Genomic DNA, 20,133 nt, shown 5'->3' on the forward strand with positions numbered 1-20,133 from the left:
TTCGTCTACGACCTCTATATACCTCATGCTGTTAGCGGGAGCAGGAAATGGCGCCATAAAATATCTGCATTAAGTCCCTGATGTTGACTGCGTGCTAGGCTGAAGACTAAAACAGTTTTGTGGAGCTGCATGGAGCTGGCGAAGTTGACGAGCCGTCGGAGCAGCCCTTGCGATTTGTGGATCCTGTGTGACTGAGGTATTGTTTTAAGAGTGTTTTGTATACTCAGTCGGGAGTGCGGATGTAGAATTTGGATTAATCATATTTTTCTTAAGTGACTTCGTGTTGCGGTTTAGTCAGCGGGCTCGCACTAGGTACACAGAGACCTCATATCAGGTCGCGAAGCCTGTAGCTGTATGGAGATGGTGTTTGATGAAAGTGACGTATATGGTGAGGTCTAATTGACACCAATAAAATATATTTATCTGTGGCTGCCTGCTGTTTTTGTCTGACCTTTTCCCCCTTTTCACTTTGAATTGTTATCCTGTTTTGTTATGGAAGAAATAATTGGTGGTAGGTGCTAGTAGCCAGCTAGAGGCGGTGTGGTGACTGATGCGATGTCCCTTTACCGATCTATTGATCGGTTCTGGGATTTTATCTGAAAATAGATTGCTACGGGACTTTCCTGAGTGGTATAGGAGTGATGGCAATTTTAACCCTGCCTCACGAGCCAACATATTTAGACTGCTTCAGTAGTGTAGCAGAACACAGGCTTAGTCCGAATCCTTCAATAAATGCTTCCCAGTGAGCCTGTGGAGCTGTACACTGCATAGTTTGTTTCGTACGCCGCACAGATCTAAGGCTGCTTGTCTGTTTGCATTTGTTACAGGAGAGCAGACGTTTGTGCTACCTCTTATCCTGAGGGTGGAACAGTGGTTTGCGATGTTGCCATCTTGTTATTACTCGACAGACCTCCACATGTTACGCCTCTGGATTCGACTTCGTAGGATCTTTCCTGGTGTCTTCACTTAAAACTTCGGGCTGACAGGCCGTGGTCGATGTATAAAACTCTCCCCTGGTGTTTCGTGTCCGACTGCGGGAGACATACTCCGAGAGAAAGACACGAACTTTACCGGAGGATGTCTCCCACAGTCGGAGTCGGAACGTTAGGGTAGAGTTTTATATATTGACCAGGGCCTGTCAGCCCGGAAGTTTTAATTGAAGACAATACCGGTCGTGAAGGCCTACATTGTATGATTTTTCTTGATGTGTCCCTTCATGGGTGATGCACTCTATTAGTGAATGGACGTGCCAGGTAGCCAAAGAACAATGGGGCTTTATTAATCTTATGAACAAATACAGAAACAGCTTCTTAGAAGACACGAGCGACGTCATTTATGCTAGCAATGGCAGTTAAGTATCTGGTCTGTCCTAATAGGGTATCATACCGGGGAATATTCATAGGGGAACATAGTCCGCCGGCCGCGGTGGCCGAACGGTTCTAGGCGCTTCAGTCCGGAACCGCGCGACTACTACGATCGCAGGTTCGAATCCTGCCTCAGGCATGGATATGTGTGTTGTCCTTAGGTTAGTTAGGTTTAAGTAGTTCTAAGTCCTACGGGACTGATGACCTCCAGATGTTAAGTCTCGTAGTGCTCAGAGCCATTTTTTTGAACATAATCCATGGTTGGCGCACCCGCGGCCGACGAGGCAGTACGCTCCGACTGGTGGACCTTGGTGTGGCTGGCGTAAGGCCTGGAGTGTACGCGCGCTCAGAGAACGGAACTCTGAGGAACTGCAAAGCGGTCGGCATTAAGCACAAGAACCCTGGTGTCGAATGGCTGGAGAGAGGCAGGCCGGTGTCCTATAAAGCCGTCCATCGGAAGAACACTTGGAAAGCGTGGTGGCTGCGTATGACTTGGTGAAGAGACATGCTACCGACGATAGCAGCACTGCTTATGGGGAGCGTAGCGCTACCTGGTACCGAGGCGGCTGCTGGAAGAGCGGTCTCCCGTGGTTGTGTTGGTGGTGCACTGAACGGGCGACCACCTGCAGTTCATCTATGTGTGGTTGGTGGCTCGGTTGTAGGCGGCAGCTGAAGGTACAGCATTCCTATTTTCTATGGTGGAATAGGGGAGACATCTCGCTGTATGATCGTCGGTTGTGACAAGGCTACAGCCGAGTATACTGTTTTTCCAGTGTCATAGTGCTTTTTTCGAACAGTATTGTAATTCGGCAGCTATAAACTTAAACAATTACTTATTAAGGGCAGAACATTCGTCACATTGTTTTCCGTAGCAGCAAAAACCAGACTTCGATATATTTACTCGTTCTGGATATTCACCAATAAGCCAAAACGTTATGAACCATTGGACACTGCGAGTTGTACGAGTAGGTGACAGGATATTGGACTTCCACACCTCAACGCAGAATGTGGAGGTCGGAGGCTGGCCTGTGCTGTAAAACAGGATAGGAGGCGATCTGTGGGATTGAGGGGCAAACGGAGCACGGAGAACTGTAAAATTCGCCATTCCAAGAAGTTCTCGTTTTCTCTCTAGAACCAACCTCGGTTATTGAAGTTAATTTCCTCTTTCTTCGTTCTTACAGCTCGCTTCTCACTCCTCACTTTATAAGCTCCCGTCTCCTTGGAGATTATATGGGTTAATTAATGATTATGTTACAATTCTCTTGTTGTAGCTGACCGTGTATAACTGTATATCGAGACTTCGTTCATTGTTAAATGCAATGGTGTGGTACTAACTGATGGAGACCATTAAGAACTGGTAAAATTTAATTTATTTCCTTTATCACACTGCACAAACATAAACACACTATTATTCAAACTGTGTGCCTCTACTATTAAACATAGAGATAACTCCTTCGCTACGCAACCGCCTTTGGCTCACGCAGCCTACACCTTCCACATCCTCTCAACAACTGCCTCTGCTTGCGCCACTGGGCATTGTCGCCCTCCAGAGAACAACCAATTACAGATACTACACACCAGTACCCTCACAACTTCTTAGTTCTCAAGTCTTTGTTCTTGCTTCTCAGTTCATGAGCTTTACAATTCTCACCTGTGTAACTTTTTTCGTTGATCAAAATGAGACAGATTTGTTTTCGGTTCTCAGATTTCTGTTTGTTGTTACTATGTACCTCCTGCCTTTTTCTGGAGGAATTCGAGCAACGTCATTGAAGGTAAGGATGATTAATTTGGTGTGTAGAGCCTTATGCGACTGGAGACATAGCATCAGACTTCCGGAAAAATGTCGTATGTACAATCTCAAAAATAGCAAGGGCAGATAAGTGTGAGAACCATCGTATAGTCAGTTTAACAGCTTATATATTCAAGTTGCTGACAAGAGTAACACACAGAAGAATGGAAAAGAATGCTGCATGGAAAGGCGGGTGATACGCAATATGTACAAGAGGGAACTATGCAAGCCTTCGCCCCTACCGCACAGGAAAGTTGCGACAGTCTTCTAGGAGGAACAAATCGCGGATAGGAACCCGCGTCCGGAAACATCATCCAACGGCGATACAGAGCGTCGAAGTTAGATGCTCCGGGACTGTCGCAAGGTTATCAAAATGGCTCTGAACACTATGGGACTTAACTTCTAAGGTCATCAGTCCCCTAGAACTGAAACGTCCCCTTTCAACAATTTTACATGACTGTGCTTAACCTGACACACAATATTTTGTTAGCGCAACGCAATCTGACTTTCAAAATTCCCTACAAAAGAATGGCCCTGACTAACATTAAACTATACCTTTCACAAATCACTTACCTCACAAAAATCTTCGCTACTCAAGCTACTGCAATACAGCGAGCGCCACTACTGCCAGCTAAATAAAAGATTCAAACTATGGAAGGCACTAACTACTGATAGGGATAGTTAGCAAATGAAAGATATTAATAGAGAACGAACAATGTATTTACCTTGATATCATCACAAGTCATAATATATATATCAGTTCATGACAAATTACAAATCTCCGCCATCTCTCGCCCCACATCCACCACTGCTGGCGGCTCACCTCCAACTGTGCAACGCTACGCGCTGTTCACAGCCAGCTGCCTAACACTACAATGGCGAGTATTACAACAATGCAAAGCAGCCACAGACTGCACACAGCACAGCCAGTGATTTTCATTTTGAGCGCTACGTATCGTTGCCAATAAGAAAACATAAACAGCCTACTTACATAGAGAAAACATAAACAGCCTACTTACAGAACTTAGAACTACTTAAACCTAACTTACCTAAGGACATCACACATAGCCATGCCCGAGGTAGGATTCGAACCTACGACCGTAGCGGTCGCGCGGTTCCAGACTCTAGCGCCTAGAACCGCTCGGCCACTCCGGTCGGCACTAGGTTATCCCTTCGGCAGCAAACGTGACTTTACAAGTCGACGGACCGTCTCTTCTCGCAATGTTGTGTGTTACTCAGTGATCACGACTGACTGCCACGATCGTCAGTGGAGGAGATGGTGCTAGCTGCTTCATACAAAAGCTTTGTTTACGATCTGTTATCTTGGTGGATGACGATTTCGGATGTATCTGCAGTTTATTTTTCTCCTGGAACCCTCTAAAAGCTCCATTGTCTTTCGTGTGTTTCGGTATATTTCCACGACTGGGAATGTTGTCTTGTGTGTGTGTGTGTGTGTGTGTGTGTGTGTAAGCACATAGAACACACAAACAGACAGAACACACACAGACGCACATGAACAAGAATCCCCTCACAACAAGAAGCAAATGGTACACCCTCAACTATAACAACAAAGAATCACTCAGAATAGCCAACATACTCGTAAACGCGTAAACAAGGACATATAATAGCCTACGGAATATATAATTCAGCACAGAAAACTATGGACAACCAGTACCAACACAGACAAACGCAACACATCTGGTAATTATCGGTTGATATTTCAGGACTGCAATTCGATAAATTGAACAGAGAAGCAGAATGAAATGAAACGATCGTATGGCATTGTTGTCCGGGAGGTCCCATTCGGGTTCGGCCGCCAGGTGCAAGTCTTACTTCAGTCGGCGCCACATTGGGCGACTTGCGGCCGATGACGAGGATGAAATGATGATAACAACACAACACCCAATCCCCGAGCGGAAAAGGGTGTTCTGTTGTCATCATCATCATTTCATCCTCATCATCGGCCGCAAGTCGCCCAATGTGGCGCCGACTGAGAACCAGAAATTTCAATATTAGGTACACAAAACGCAAACTATGGCTTACAGATGACAAACAGTGTAAGAAAAACAGGTATAACACAAGATACTGAGAGCCACAAAAACCACAGCGTGGCATAACTGTTTCTTTCTTAAAGTTGTCAATACTGTTCTGAGAAACTGAAATTCTGTACATATCTGGGTAAAAAAGAAGAAATAATTGTTTGCTCGTAGCCAAATCTATCCAAAAACAAATTCTGTAAATTTCCCGAGATGTCCATTTCTCTTCAACTGCGCTTCCAACTGTTTTATACCTTATCGCAGGATCTACGGCCTTTTGAGAACTTCAAGCGCAACTCATCTTCCAACTTGAGGATTCTTCCAACTTGAGGATCCCACTTCTTTCCACAATCATTCTTCCGTGTGATTCTCTCAGAATTCAGACTGCTAGTCGTAGTAACTTAATTGTGATTCGAATTGATGTCTTCTCCTAGATGGACTTTACTGTTTAATATTTGCTTCCTGTGCGTCTGTCTGACCATGAGGTAATCCCCCTGCAGTCTTCCTACGCCACCGGGCAATTTCCAAGTATTTGTTCTCTTCTTGTGATTTTTGAACAGTGTGTTCGCTATTACTAGCTGAAATTTATTGCAAAATTCAGTCCTTTCCCTCAGTCCTCCACCACAATCGTGATGTAGTCCAATAAATTTGCACCATTCCCGTGTATACTCTCCGCATACTAACACAGAATGAATCACTTCCGTGTTTTTCAAGGACGTTTTGTACATATTTTGCTGACATAATCAAAACTAGTCTCGAAATATGTGAATCCCAGGAAAAGTGATAATTTATACTCATTGCCCCATTTAGTAATTACGGCCACTACTTGCAAACGTATCACAGTACTGTATGCACTAATAAATACAGTTTTTTCCTTTACGTGATTGGATGGCGAGAATTCAATAATCTGTGCCTGACAATTGGTGGTATTGCTGTTCATTTGTAGCACACAAATGAAGAAGAAAATTTTCGCACACTGTCGTAGGGCCCCTGGTCTATTTAAAGATCTAAAAATAGTGTCTCGACCTCGTCGTCAGTAGTTTGTACGTCCGTTCCTTTTTAACTCCTTACCACTGCAGACAACAGCTGAGGCGAAGAAGCAGTTCACGTAGAAAAATAAGCACTGATCTTGAGATAATGACTATTTTGCACTGTTTCATGTGCTAATAACACTCCGCGTGATCTTGCACTGGTAAAAGTTTGCGTTGGTGCAGATATGCAGGGTAGGAAAATATCCGTGTGGATGACAGTGGACGTCACTGCGATCTACAATCCGATCGATCTTTCCCACTCTCCCACGCCTTCCTTCGCTCCCCTCTTCCCATCGCTACTTCTCCACAGCAGTCAGACGCTGCCGGTGTTCCAGTTTCTCGCAGAGCTTCAAAACATTGCGGCACGTGGCTTTGTCGGCCTAGGTTGTTTGTGTATCCCCGGCGTCCGGGATTTGTAACAGCTGCCGGCGCATATCGAATGTCCGCGGTCGACGCTCTCAGATAGCCAACAGAGCAAGAAAGTGTTCAGCTCAAACACACGCAACCAAAGTGCTCCCACGTGCATGAGTAGGTGATGTACAGATAACTGATGGGTTACACGAAAGTATAAGAAAGTTTCAGGAATAGAATTCGAATAGAAGGAACCGTCTGAAGAGCACAGAATATCGACTAAGAAAGAAATCAAAGAAAGGTGAAAGTAACGAGAAATGACAGTAATAAGATTAGCGATAATTGAGGACGTAGGAGTGTAGATGGTACTCAGAAATGAATAGTTACATGAGAGAGAAAAAATTTTTAAAAAAAGGTTGGTGATCCAAGGAAGATACAAAAAGAAGATTAACACAGGCAAAAAAGAGCACTGATTTGAAGAAGGAACATGAACATACGACAAGTGTTAAGATCTCAGGAAATAGCTGCCATGTTACTACACGAGGCCGTAGAGGACAACAGCTGTAGGGCAAGAGAGAGATTGGAATATATCCAACAGGTAATTGCGATGTCATTTTAATACAGATTTCGTGGCTTCCTTTTGGTAAAAATGCATGTGGTGGTATTACTGTCAAAAACAACTACCATTCTCGAAGTGCGTAGTAGTGATTCTATTCCTGAGAGTGTAACACCTGCACAGGATCTGCCATGTACGAGTATCTGCCCAAAAGCTTTCAAAAATGTGAGCGAATGTGCAGTATCAGCTAACGAAAAACAAAATACATCACGACTAAAGCGGGCCAGTTTTAATTTGGAAAAGGGATGTGGCCGGACTTTTGATGGTAAGATGCTGACCAAGATACAATCCAGCTGGAATTTTACTGTGTCTCCGAGTATTTTCTTAGTAGCCCTATACGCCATCCTCTTGTGATTTTTTTAAAAAAAGTTTATTCGTTTTTACTAGCTGAAATTTATTGCAGAACTAAATTAGACTTTCCCCGCTCTCATTCCCGTTACCTGGTCCTTATTCTCCCGTAATTCTTTCTTCTGCCCCTTCTGGTCTTTCATGAGTCACTTTACTTATTGAAGTACCCGTTTAATATCCTCATATTCTTTCTCCAACTTTATCTTCTGCTTTTGAAGTCGGCATGTATACCTGATCTGTTTTGTTGGCGTTGGTTTGCTGTCGAATATGATGAGAACAATCCTATCACTGAACTGTTCTCAGTAGCTCATTCTTTGCCCTACTTTCCCATTCATAACGAATTCTACTCCCGTTACCTCACTTTCTCCTGTCGTTTATATTATCCTGTGTTCATCTAACCAGAAATCCTGGCCTTCTTCACTTCGCTGACTCCAATTGTATGTAGGTAGAGACTCCTCATTTCCCTTTCCAGATTTTCTAGCTTGCCTACCACGTTCATACGGCTAACGTTCCATGCCCCGACTCATCGTATGTGGGTCACTTCTCCCTTGGCAGTACCGCTCCCGGAGTTGCGTTTAGGCGACTAATGTGGTATCTTTGCGATGCAGAGATCAAGATGATAGTTTTTTAACTAACCGTCCACATATCTTGTTGATATAAATAATGTCGTTATTGAAATGGTTTCCGTTTCATTCTGTATCCTCATGCAGTTGATCATTGGTGATTCTTCCGCATTTTAGGGGCAGTTTCGCACCTCATGTCCAAGAGCTCGCCCTTAAACTCTGTCCGCTCCTCCTCCTTCTCTGATAAGACTGCTTGCAGGAGGAATATTTTTCGTTACACCAGAAGTCTTCGGCCGTCTTCGCTGATGATTTTGTTCATATTCTAAGCAGAGGCTGGGTTCGAACCCTGGACAGAGGACGTGTTGATTACTAGTCAAACATGCTACCAATAGTCCATGGACTCACACACTTAGAGGCTCCAAATTACATCAGATTTACATGTCTTGTAGAGCAAAATGCAGTGTGTGAGGTTGACTGTCTCGTCCAAAAATTTACCTTAAAGCGTCCCACATGCTTTCAATCAAGTCTTGTAATCAATGTACGCAATATATCCCAGTAACGCTATCTGAAAGCCTCTAAAGCTATCAGTCTCACTAGCAGAATGTCATAAGACCTAATGTCAGTCTCAGGTGATAAATAAAAGAACAGCGAGTAATTAAATATTCATGTAAAATGTAAATCAATCTATAACGAGCAATGTTCAAATACAAAGTAACTGTCTGTTCACTGGCTCACGGAGTTATCCCGTTGCTTGATACGAGTAATTAGGCCCTCTCAACACAATCATTAATCACTCCAGACCCTGTCAATTTTAAATCAACTGCACGGAATATAACAATAAATTAGTGACTGGACAGCTGCCGGATTATCGACAAAGCACGTGCATTCAACAGAGCTGCCGTGGATGTGAGACAGAAACTAGTCAATGACCTGCAACTCAGTGGATGTCTCAGAGTTCCCGTACGCGCCAGTGCTGCGAGTTACACTCACCGTATGCTGAAATGGCGCCACTGACGCGCTCCTTTGTCTGCCGCAGGAGACGATGGTGCTGTCGCGGCTCGAACACTGATCGTCTGTGTAGGGTCTCATTGCGGATCTCATCTCAAACCGATCTTCCAAAAACGCGGAGTGTCTCCGAAAAGACGCCGCGATAACCACAAACCGACCTCTCTCTCCACGAAACCTCAAGGCCGAATTCCCATTTCCCCACGCACATTCGCGGTATCTTACGGATTATGCCAACGTACAGAAGTCCAGAAATTCGTAAAAAGTGGGGAGACTGCAGCTGCGGTCGCCTGAAACCACCTGTCACCGAAAATCCCGCCAAATCATCGCCTCTACGAATAAATCCAATGGACATTCGGAATCCATCCTCAGTTTTAAAAAAAATGAGTTTCAATACCGTCACTTTAACAGAAGTGTTGGGAATTTACACGAACACAGTTAAGAGGCTGTGCCCTTCCACAAGAACAGCCAAACGCGACCCTCCCTTGCCGTTGCAAAAATGAGGTCAGAGTTTCGGCCATCGCCCTGTGCCTTCCTGTAAAATGTTCTACGTGACTACTCATAAGCTCTGCGCCAGACTTCCGTTACATAGAGTCTCTCGCAGGCCGGACTGAACTCTTCACCAAGAACCGTATTTTTATTGCTCCATTTCTCTGCCTGTCCTTTGCAAATCCAACGCGTTCTGCGTTTTCCACCAGAGACTTAGGAAATTAAGATAGCCGTCTTGACTTTATAGAGAAAATGGACTCGTGCTTTCTGAAGTAGTTCGTTCAGTCTCTGTAGTTACGAATCTGGACACCGTGAATTGCTTTGCTTAGACCTCCTTTAATTTTCTAATTTAAAATATAATGACAAAAAGAAAGGCATGCGACAAGGTTTGCCACTCTTGAGTAGTGCGTCCAATAACGCCCTGTATGTACACTCATGCTCATAAATTAAGGATAATGCTGATACATGCCGAAACAACGCCCTGGTGGGCGCTTAGCGGGTTTAAATCACCTCTAGGTATGACCATGCGGTGGATTTGACCTGCGGTCGTCGCACAGTGGTGCTGGCAGCAGTCCACATACTCAGAGGTGTGTTGGTGCATGTCAGAGTACGGTGCAGCGAGTAAGTGTGTAGACGTTTTCAGACGTGCTAATGGTGACTGTGTGTTGAAAATGGCTCAAAGAACACATGTTGATGACGTTACGGGGGGTAGAATACTAGGGCGACTGGAGGCTGGTCAAACACAGCAGGTAGTAGCACTGGCCACTGGCCCTCCGTGTGCCACAAAGTGAGATCTCAAGAATATGGCAACGATTCCAACAGACAGGAATCGTGTCCAGGCACTACAGTACGTGACGTCCATAGTGTACAACACCACAAGAAGACCGATATCTCACCATCAGTGCCCGCAGACGGCCATGGAGTACTGCAGGTAGCCTTGCTCGGGACCTTACCGCAGCCAGTGGAACAATTATCTCCAGACACGCAGTCTACGGACGACTGAACAGACATGGTTTATTCGGCCGGAGACCTGCAAGGTGTATTCCACTGACCCCTGGTCTCAGGAGAGGCCGTAAAGCCTGGTGTCAAGAACACAGTACATGGTAATTGGCACAGTTGTCCCAGTTTATGTTCACAGACGAGTCCAGCTACAGTCTGAACAGTGATTCTCACGGGTTTTCATCTGGCGTGAAGCAGGAACCACATACCAACCCCTTAATGTTCCTGAAAGGGACCTGTATGCAGGTCGTGGTTTGATGGTGTGGGGTGGGATTATGATTGGTGCACGTACACCCCTGCGTGTCTTTGACAGAGGAACTGTAACAGGTCAGGTGCATCAGGACGTCATTTTGCACCAGTATGTCCGCCTTTTCAGGGGTGCAGTGGGTCCCACCTTCCTCCTCATGAATGATTATGCACGGTCCCATCGAGCTGCCACCATGGAGGAGTACCTTGAAACAGAAGATATCAGGTGAATGGAGGGGCCTGTCTGTTCTCCAGACCTAAACCCCATTGAGCACGTCTGGGATGCTCTCGGTCGATGTATCGCTGCACGCCTTCACACCCCTAGGACACTTCAGGAGCTCCGACAGGCATTGGTGCAAGAATGGGAGGCTATACCCCAGTAGCTTCTCGACCATCTGATACAGAGTATGCCAACCTGCTGTGCGGCCTGTGTAAGTGTGCATGGTGATCCTATCCCATATTGATGTCGGGGTACATGCGCAGGCGTTTTGTAGCACATGTGTTTCGGGAACGTTTTCTCAGCTTATCACCAATACCGTGGACTTACAGATCTGTGTCGTGTGTGTTACCTATGTGCCTATGGTATTAGCGCCAGTTTTCTGTAGTGCCACGTTGTGTGGCGCCACATTCTGCAATAACCCTTAATTTATGTGCATGAGTGTACTTACTTACAAAAAGTAAACTACAGATACGTGTGCGCACCATTATGCTTTACACAGCGATCTGTGCGAAACAATCCGTCCATAAGAGGCATCTCGGGAGTTATGCTTCGAATAGGCTACCCTGACTTCTGTGCGCAAGTCTTGTAACGAAGTTCAGCAACTTCAGGTCAAATTATTCCCTGTAATGAGTTGGCTGGCGTGGTAACGCCCGTGCTTCGTAATGGTCATTTCAGTGGGGCTGATAACGTTGTTAAACCACGTCTACATCTACATTTACATCTACATTTATACTCCGCAAGCCACCCAACGGTGTGTGGTGGAGGGCACTTTACGTGTCACTGTCATTACCTCCCTTTCCTGTTCCAGTCGCGTATGGTTCGCGGGAAGAACGACCGTCTGAAAGCCTCCGTGCGCGCTCTAATCTCTCTAATTTTACATTCGTGATCTCCTCGAGAGGTATAAATAGGGGGAAGCAATATATTCGATACCTCATCCAGAAACGCACCCTCTCGAAACCTGGCGAGCAAGCTACACCGCGATGCAGAGCGTCTCTCTTGCAGAGTCTGCCACTTGAGTTTGTTAAACATCTCCGTAACGCTATCACGGTTACCAAATAACCTAGTGACGAAACGCGCCGCTCTTCTTTGGATCTTCTCTATCTCCTCCGTCAACCCGATCTGGTACGGATCCCACACTGATGAGCAATACTCAAGTATAGGTCGAACGAGTGTTTTGTAAGCCACCTCCTTTGTTGATGGACTACATTTTCTAAGGACTCTCCCAATGAATCTCAACCTGGTACCCGCCTTACCAACAATTAATTTTATATGATCATTCCACTTCAAATCGTTCCGCACGCATACTCTCAGATATTTTACAGAAGTAACTGCTACCAGTGTTTGTTCCGCTATCATATAATCATACAATAAAGGATCCTTCTTTCTATGTATTCGCAATACATTACATTTGTCTATGTTAAGGGTCAGTTGCCACTCCCTGCACCAAGTGCCTATCCGCTGCAGATCTTCTTGCATTTCGCTACAATTTTCTAATACTGCAACATCTCTGTATACTACAGCATCATCCGCGAAAAGCCACATGGAACTTCCGACACTATCTACTAGGTCATTTATATATATTGTGAAAATCAATGGTCCCATAACACTCCCCTGTGGCACGCCAGGGGTTACTTTAACGTCTGTAGATGTCTCTCCATTGATAACAACATGGCTGTGTTCTGTTTGCTAAAAACTCTTAAATCCAGCCACACAGCTGGTCTAATATTCCGTAGGCTCTTACTTTGTTTATCAGGCGACAGTGCGGAACTGTATCGAACGCCTTCCGGAAGTCAAGAAAAATAGCATCTACCTGGGAGCCTGTATCTAATATTTTCTGCCGGCCGAAGTGGCCGTGCGGTTAAAGGCACTGCAGTCTGGAACCGCAAGACCGCTACGGTCGCAGGTTCGAATCCTGCCTCGGGCATGGATGTTTGTGATGTCCTTAGGTTAGTTAGGTTTAACTAGTTCTAAGTTCTAGGGGACTAATGACCTCAGCAGTTGAGTCCCATAGTACTCAGAGCCATTTTTTTAATATTTTCTGGGTCTCATGAACAAATAAAGCGAGTTGGGTCTCACACGATCGCTGTTTCCGGAATCCATGTTGATTCCTACATAATAGATTCTGGGTTTCCAAAAACGACATGATACTCGAGCAAAAAACATGTTCTAAAATTGTACAACAGATCGACGTCAGAGATACAGGTCTATAGTTTTGCGCATCTGCTCGACGACCCTTCTTGAAGACTGGGACTACCTGTGCTCTTTTCCAATCATTTGGAACCTTCCGTTCCTCTAGAGACTTGGGGTACACGGCTGTTAGAAGGGGGGCAAGTTCTTTCGCGTACTCTGTGTAGAATCGAATTGGTATCGCGTCAGGTCAAGTGGACTTTCCTCTGTTGAGTGATTCCAGTTGCTTTTCTATTCCTTGGACACTTATTTCGATGTCAGCCATTTTTTCGTTTGTGCGAGGATTTAGAGAAGGAACTGCAGTGCGGTCTTCCTCTGTGAAACAGCTTTGGAATAAAGTGTTTAGTATTTCAGCTTTACGCGTGTCATCCTCTGTTTCAATGCCATCATCATCCCGGAGTGTCTGGATATGCTGTTTCGAGCCACTTACTGATTTAACGTAAGACCAGAACTTCCTAGGATTTTCTGTCAAGTCGGTACATAGAATTTTACTTTCGAATTCACTGAACGCTTCGCGCATAGCCCTCCTTACGCTAACTTTGACATCGTTTTGCTTCTGTTTGTCTGAGAGGTTTTGGCTGCGTTTAAACTTAGAGTGAAGCTCTCTTTGCTTTCGCAGTAGTTTCCTAACTTTGTTGTTGTACCACGGTGGGTTTTTCCCGTCCCTCACAGTTTTACTCGGCACGTACCTGTCTAAAACGCATTTTACGATTGCCTTGAACTTTTTCCATAAACACTCAACATTGTCAGTGTCGGAACAGAAATCTTCGTTTTGATCTGTTAGGTAGTCTGAAATCTGCCTTCTATTACTCTTGCTAAACAGATAAACCTTCCTCCCTTTTTTTATATTCCTACTAACTTCCATATTCAGGGATGCTGCAACGGCCTTATGATCACTGATTCCCTGTTCTGTACATACAGATTCGAAAAGTTCGGGTCTGTTTGTTATCGGTAGGTCCAAGATGTTATCTCCACGAGTCGGTTCTCTGTTTAATTGCTCGAGGTAATTTTCGGATAGTGCACTCAGTATAATGTCACTCGATGCTCTGTCCCTACCACCCGTCCTAAACATCTGAGTGTCCCAGTCTATATTTGGTAAATTGAAATCTCCACCTAAGACTATAACATGCTGAGAAAATTTATGTGAAATGTGTTCCAAATTTTCTCTCAGTTGTTCTGCCACTAATGCTGCTGAGTCGGGAGGTCGGTAAAAGGAGCCAATTATTAACCTAGTTCGGTTGTAGAGTGTAACCTTCACCCATAATAATTCACAGGAACTATCCACTTCTACTTCACTACAGGATAAACTACTACTAACAGCGACGAACACTCCACCACCGGTTGCATGCAATCTATCCTTTCTAAACACCATCTGTACCTTTGTAAAAATTTCGGCATAATTTATCTCTGGCTTCAGCCAGCTTTCTGTACCTATAACGATTTCAACTTCGGTGTTTTCTATCAGCGCTTGAAGTACCGGTGCTTTACCAACGCAGCTTCGACAGTTTACAATTACAATACCGATTGCTGCTTGGTCCCCGCATGTCCTGACTTTGCCCTGCACCCGTTGAAGCTGTTGCCCTTTCTGTACTTGCCCAAGGCCATCTAACCTAAAAAACCGCCCAGCCTACGCCACACAACCCCTGCTACCCGTGTAGCCGCTTGTTGCGTGTAGTGGACTCCTGACCTATCCAGCGGAACCCGAAACCCCACCACCCTATGGCGCAAGTCGAGGAATCTGCAGCCCACACGGTCGCAGAACCGTCTCAGCCTCTAATTCAGACCCTCCACCCGGCTCTGTACCAAAGGTCCGCAGTCAGTCCTGTCGACGATGCTGCAGATGGTGAGCTCTGCTTTCATCCCGCTAGCGAGACTGGCAGTCTTCACCAAATCCGATAGCCGCCGGAAGCCAGAGAGGATTTCCTCGGATCCATAGCGACACACATCACTGGTGCCGACATGAGCGACCACCTGCAGATGGGTGCACCCTGTACCCTTCATGGCATCCGGAAGGACCCTTTCCACATCTGGAATGACTCCCCCCGGTATGCACACGGAGTGCACATTGGTTTTCTTCCCCTCTCTTGCTGCCATATCCCTAAGGGGCCCCATTACGCGCCTGACGTTGGAGCTCCCAACTACCAGTAAGCCCACCCTCTGCGACCGCCCGGATCTTGCAGACTGAGGGGCAACCTCTGGAACAGGACAAGCAGCCATGTCAGGCCGAAGATCAGTATCAGCCTGAGACAGAGCCTGAAACCGGTTCGTCAGACAAACTGGAGAGGCCTTCCGTTCAGCCCTCCGGAATGTCTTTCGCCCCCTGCCACACCTCGAGACGACCTCCCACTCTACCAAAGGTGAGGGATCAGCCTCAATGCGGGCAGTATCCCGGGCAACCACAGTCGTAGTCCGATCGGGGGATGCGTGGGACGAGCTGGCCGTCCCCGACAAACCCCCATCCGGAACGCTACAGTGATGCCCATTGGCAACAGCCTCAAGCTGTGTGACCGAAGCCAACACTGCCTGAAGCTGGGAGCGAAGGGATGCCAACTCAGCCTGCATCCGAACACAGCAGTTGCAGTCCCTATCCATGCTAAAAACTGTTGTGCAAAGAACGTCTGAACTAATCTACAGAGAGCGCAAACAAATCGACACAAAATTTAAACGGTTATTAAAATACAAGATCGCCTAGTAAATGCAGTAATGCTTCTACTTGCGCACTGCTGACACACTGCTCGGCGGCGGAAGGAGACTACGCGATTTTACACTATTCTGGTACTAAAATGCGATGCTACAACTCTCAAATACTATAATACGCCAGAAATTTATAAATTAGACAATGCAAGTACCAAAAACACGCAAAGAAATTAAGAATTAAACTATGTAACGAATGAGTGAGCTAGGAGTATAGGACTTGCTGCTGCAGCTGCTTATCCAACGGCGGCAGGGAGCACGTCCAGTCCAGCGGCCTAGAAATTGTTCGGGTATCTCGCACACCTGAATACCAAAGTGTGCTGGAGCTCTGTCCTACTGTAGGCCTACCTACACGTGATCCATGATTCTATTGCCCCTTGAACTGAAGTCTTAACCGCATTTGCAACGCTCCAAATAAGAATTTCCATTGTCCATAACCCGATTAGTAACCGCGGCGACATCCCGGACCATATCCTGAGAAGAGAGGGATTGCAACTCATGCAGTGGGCACCAGAATGAAAAATGCTCCACTCGTGGCACAAAAAGAAGGCGATTATGTCTTGGACAGAGGTGTATGTTGCCTGAAGCAAAAGCACATTTTTCCCAAACAAGCTGGATGGCTTTAAAAGGTTTTGCCTTGTCGAAGCGACGGCGAAACGCACTCATTGTTTCTCTCATTGGTTGTTTTGTATGTGTACGTTGGTGCGCATACACTCTCTCTCTCTCTCTCTCTCTCTCTCTCTCTCTCTCTCTCTCTCTCTCTCCCCTCACCGTACCTCAACAGTGTAACTGTGTCGGCTCACATCAGCCATGGCTGCACTACTGAAACACTGCAATAATGAAAAAGTAATACAATTCTACCAAAAATGGTTTTTGTTAGCTTCAGACCTGCGATACCAATAAGACACAGAATAGTATTTTATTCGCCCAGTTGTTCCAAGTATAGAGGGAAACTGAGACTTCTCGGACACTCTCCATATGAAACTTCTTATTGCTACAAAATGAGCATTTTTAAGAAAATCTAAATTTCTGTCTAATCCTCTTAAACATTATTAACAAAGCAGAGTGACGCGTGGTTCATACTGAGGCTGTATGATAGAACACATTGGAGTGAAGGTCGCGCAACGCGACATTTATAGGTGCGACACACGTGTTCCCACTGGGATGACACGATACGCTGCAAGATGCACGATGCGGCTCGCCATACGACAAGCAACGACACAGCAAGGATCACTTTTCTCTTTCAGTTTCACTTGCAACCATCACCTCTTGTGAAGAATACGTTATTGTGGCTGGTCGTTATTTGAAGTTGAAGAAACTGTAAAAGAAAGGGAAGTGTACTGGGTGCACCCTTACAGTGCTCTAAATAGCATCCGTGGTTTCTGGTGAGCTCCCCTAACACGAACACATATTCCATGATTTCTACAGAATGAGTCCAGAAGTCCAGACAGTTTCCATCTTTTGGAGCAACTACTGTCAGTTACTCTGACAAAGCAAGACACAAATTTTCTGCTTGCTATTTCTTCCGCCGAGAGGCTACTCATTACAGTAAGGTAAGTTGGTTAAGGTGTGTGAACAACGTTAAAAGTTTCACCTTGGAAAGCTAATTTTTGGTACGCCATCCTACATTGTTACTTCAGTCGCTGTAGTACATGCGTAAGTAATCGTTCCAAATTGATAAAGGTAGGATAGTATTTCTACAACTGCTCAGTCTAGCGGAGTGGTATATAATTCAGTTTGAGGAATATTTTGAAGAAACGTTGCTGGTTTGAAGTAAATCGGCAGTCAGTGGTGTAGCAGTGGGTGGTGAACCCCGTGTAGTGGTAGACAGTGTTTTTGAGGAAATGGAAAAAGCCCATGATGATAAGGAAAAAGACGACGTGTCCTCTTGGCTTCGCGCAGCTGCTTATTCATAAGTAAACGTAATTTCGCTTTCAATTCTCTTTTACGACTGCCATAAAATCTCCTGAGATTAGGGAAAAGTCTGAAAAAAACACCCATCCTGCTTCGTCAACTAATCACTCCCTGTGTCTTTTCTTTTCAGTAAGTTGTTCCATATTCAGCGTCGGCTTGCATGGGGAGCATACGAAGAAGAGAACCACGACGCAGCTCAATAGTGCGCAAATCATCAGGCAGTGGCCTCGCGTGCGGCGCACAGCGGCCAACCGCTCCGAGAACAACGACAAATATACAGTATCTCACGTATTTTCTCGAGAATGGAAAGAGGTGTCTCTCTCCTTCCACCATTAAAAATAATTTAGATATGTTACCAGTATTTCGCACGCAGCAACACGTGTTCTGGCCGGCGAGCACAGTCTTCAGTGCAAATTTTTCAAAATATGTGTTGTGTTTTACTTTAATTCGAAGTATCACAATAACTATGGGCAATAACGAACAGAAAACCAATTCATGATCAAGCTGTGATGTCAGACTATAAGTGCGGAAAAATCAGTTTTTCATCGAATAGTTTCCTCAAAATCGCATGAGAAAGACTGCATAGCGGAGAACAAAGGCGAATCCCAGAACAGTGTGATTTTTTAAATTTTTTACACTGGAAGTTTTACTGATGAACTAACCACAAAGAGTGCTGTAGCTTTGCTTCATAGGATGACTTGAAATTTCCCTGCCTGTGTACCGTACGACACAAGTTGCGTGGAGTGACCGGCACTCCATGTTACGCCGGGCGATACGAAAGACGTTAAGTGTCGGTGTCGTACTGCTGTCGTCCCAGTGTAAACCAGTTAAGCCGCTTCCACAATGTTTCCATGCGCTCCGCTAATGTTGACTGCTCCTCCGCCGCGTCGCCAGCCGCATCGCATATCGTATCGGACATGGTAACGCCTCAGTGTGAGCTGCCTTCGGTGTGTTCTTTTACACTCTTGAGAGCAGAACGGGCTGTAGTTGAACTTCGTGCTTTCCGGGCCTTGTATACCAACAGGCTACGAGTGGGAATCCCAATTGGAAATTTTTGGAAGAGTATTACGAGTACCGGAAATGACTAGGAAGGGAGACCTCTCGAAAACCTTGGACAGACTGAGAGATTATATTCTTAATTATTATTCATTATTGCTTTATGTAGAACCCTCTGTACATTATTGCAGAATTCTAATTTTGGAAATCTTCGTCAGTTGCACATTGATCTGTTGTTAGAATAAACGCACAAATACTACACATGTCTTGGACAACGTCACTCGTGAATAACACTGTTCCTTTCAAAACACAGTGTTAATGTAGCTGCAGTGTCCAGTCACAGTTATTTACGAGTGAAATGGTGTAAAATATGTGTAGTTTATTGGGTATGCATTTCAGTAACAGTTGAAGGATTGTCGAAAGCTAATGAGAAGCTAAGCTACCATTATCCAACAATCTGCAGAAGGTCCCACGTAACCTAGTAATGCAGAATAAGAACTGAATGGAGAATACCAGATGGCACAGAGGTGCTGAAACAAGTTTGGGCCACATGAGAAAACAGATGTTTGCATAAGAGACCTTATATCAAAAACAGTTTGTTGTATTTGTGAGACAATGGTGTCTACTGTTCCAGTCAAAAATAAGAATCTTCAGTGTAGGTGATATTGTACAGGTTTAATGAAGGTTAAAAACTGCATAATGAAATACACAATTGTGTACGTATTTTTTTATTAAAGACGTTCGATTTCGGTCTAGGATCCGACCATCATCGAGTCCGAAAACGATCTTAGCTATGCTTTTAAGCTGTTGGAACAACAGTTATACGTGGTAAACTGTTCCATTACAAAAATTAGCTGTAGATGCGTCACATAAACGTTGTGTCAGCCTCAGATTCTTGTGTGCGCTTATTATCACCTCCTAATGTTGCTTATAACTGATGTTCCGATTGGTTACAAGCGTAGTTGAGATAGTTTCTGGACTCGATGAGCCGACCAGTGTGGCCGCGCGGTTCTAGGCGCTTCAGTCTGGAACCGCGCGACCGCTATGGTCGCATGTTTGAATCCTGCCTCGGGCATGGATGTGTGTGATGTCCTTAGGTTAGTTAGGTTTAAGTAGTTCTAAGTTCAAGGGAACTGATGACCTCAGATGTTAAGTCCCATAGTGCTCAGAGCCATTTGAACCAATTGGCCTCGGTGATGGTCTGATCCTAGACCGAAACCGATATATATAAAAACCTGTTACAACTGTGCATTTCATTATTTAAGTTAAAAAAGGAAGAACTGTG

At 45.1% G+C, this 20,133-nt stretch overlaps 1 protein-coding gene across 1 annotated transcript in view; it reads left to right on the forward strand.

Annotated features, from left to right (window-relative positions):
* The window catches only part of LOC124795703 (post-GPI attachment to proteins factor 6), a 132,533-nt gene that overhangs the window by 92,059 nt on the left and 20,341 nt on the right, over positions 1-20,133 (forward strand). The gene's annotated exons all lie outside the window — the stretch shown is intronic.

This window comes from Schistocerca piceifrons, chromosome 4 (genome assembly GCF_021461385.2).
Source record: "Schistocerca piceifrons isolate TAMUIC-IGC-003096 chromosome 4, iqSchPice1.1, whole genome shotgun sequence".
NCBI lineage: Eukaryota > Metazoa > Arthropoda > Insecta > Orthoptera > Acrididae > Schistocerca > Schistocerca piceifrons.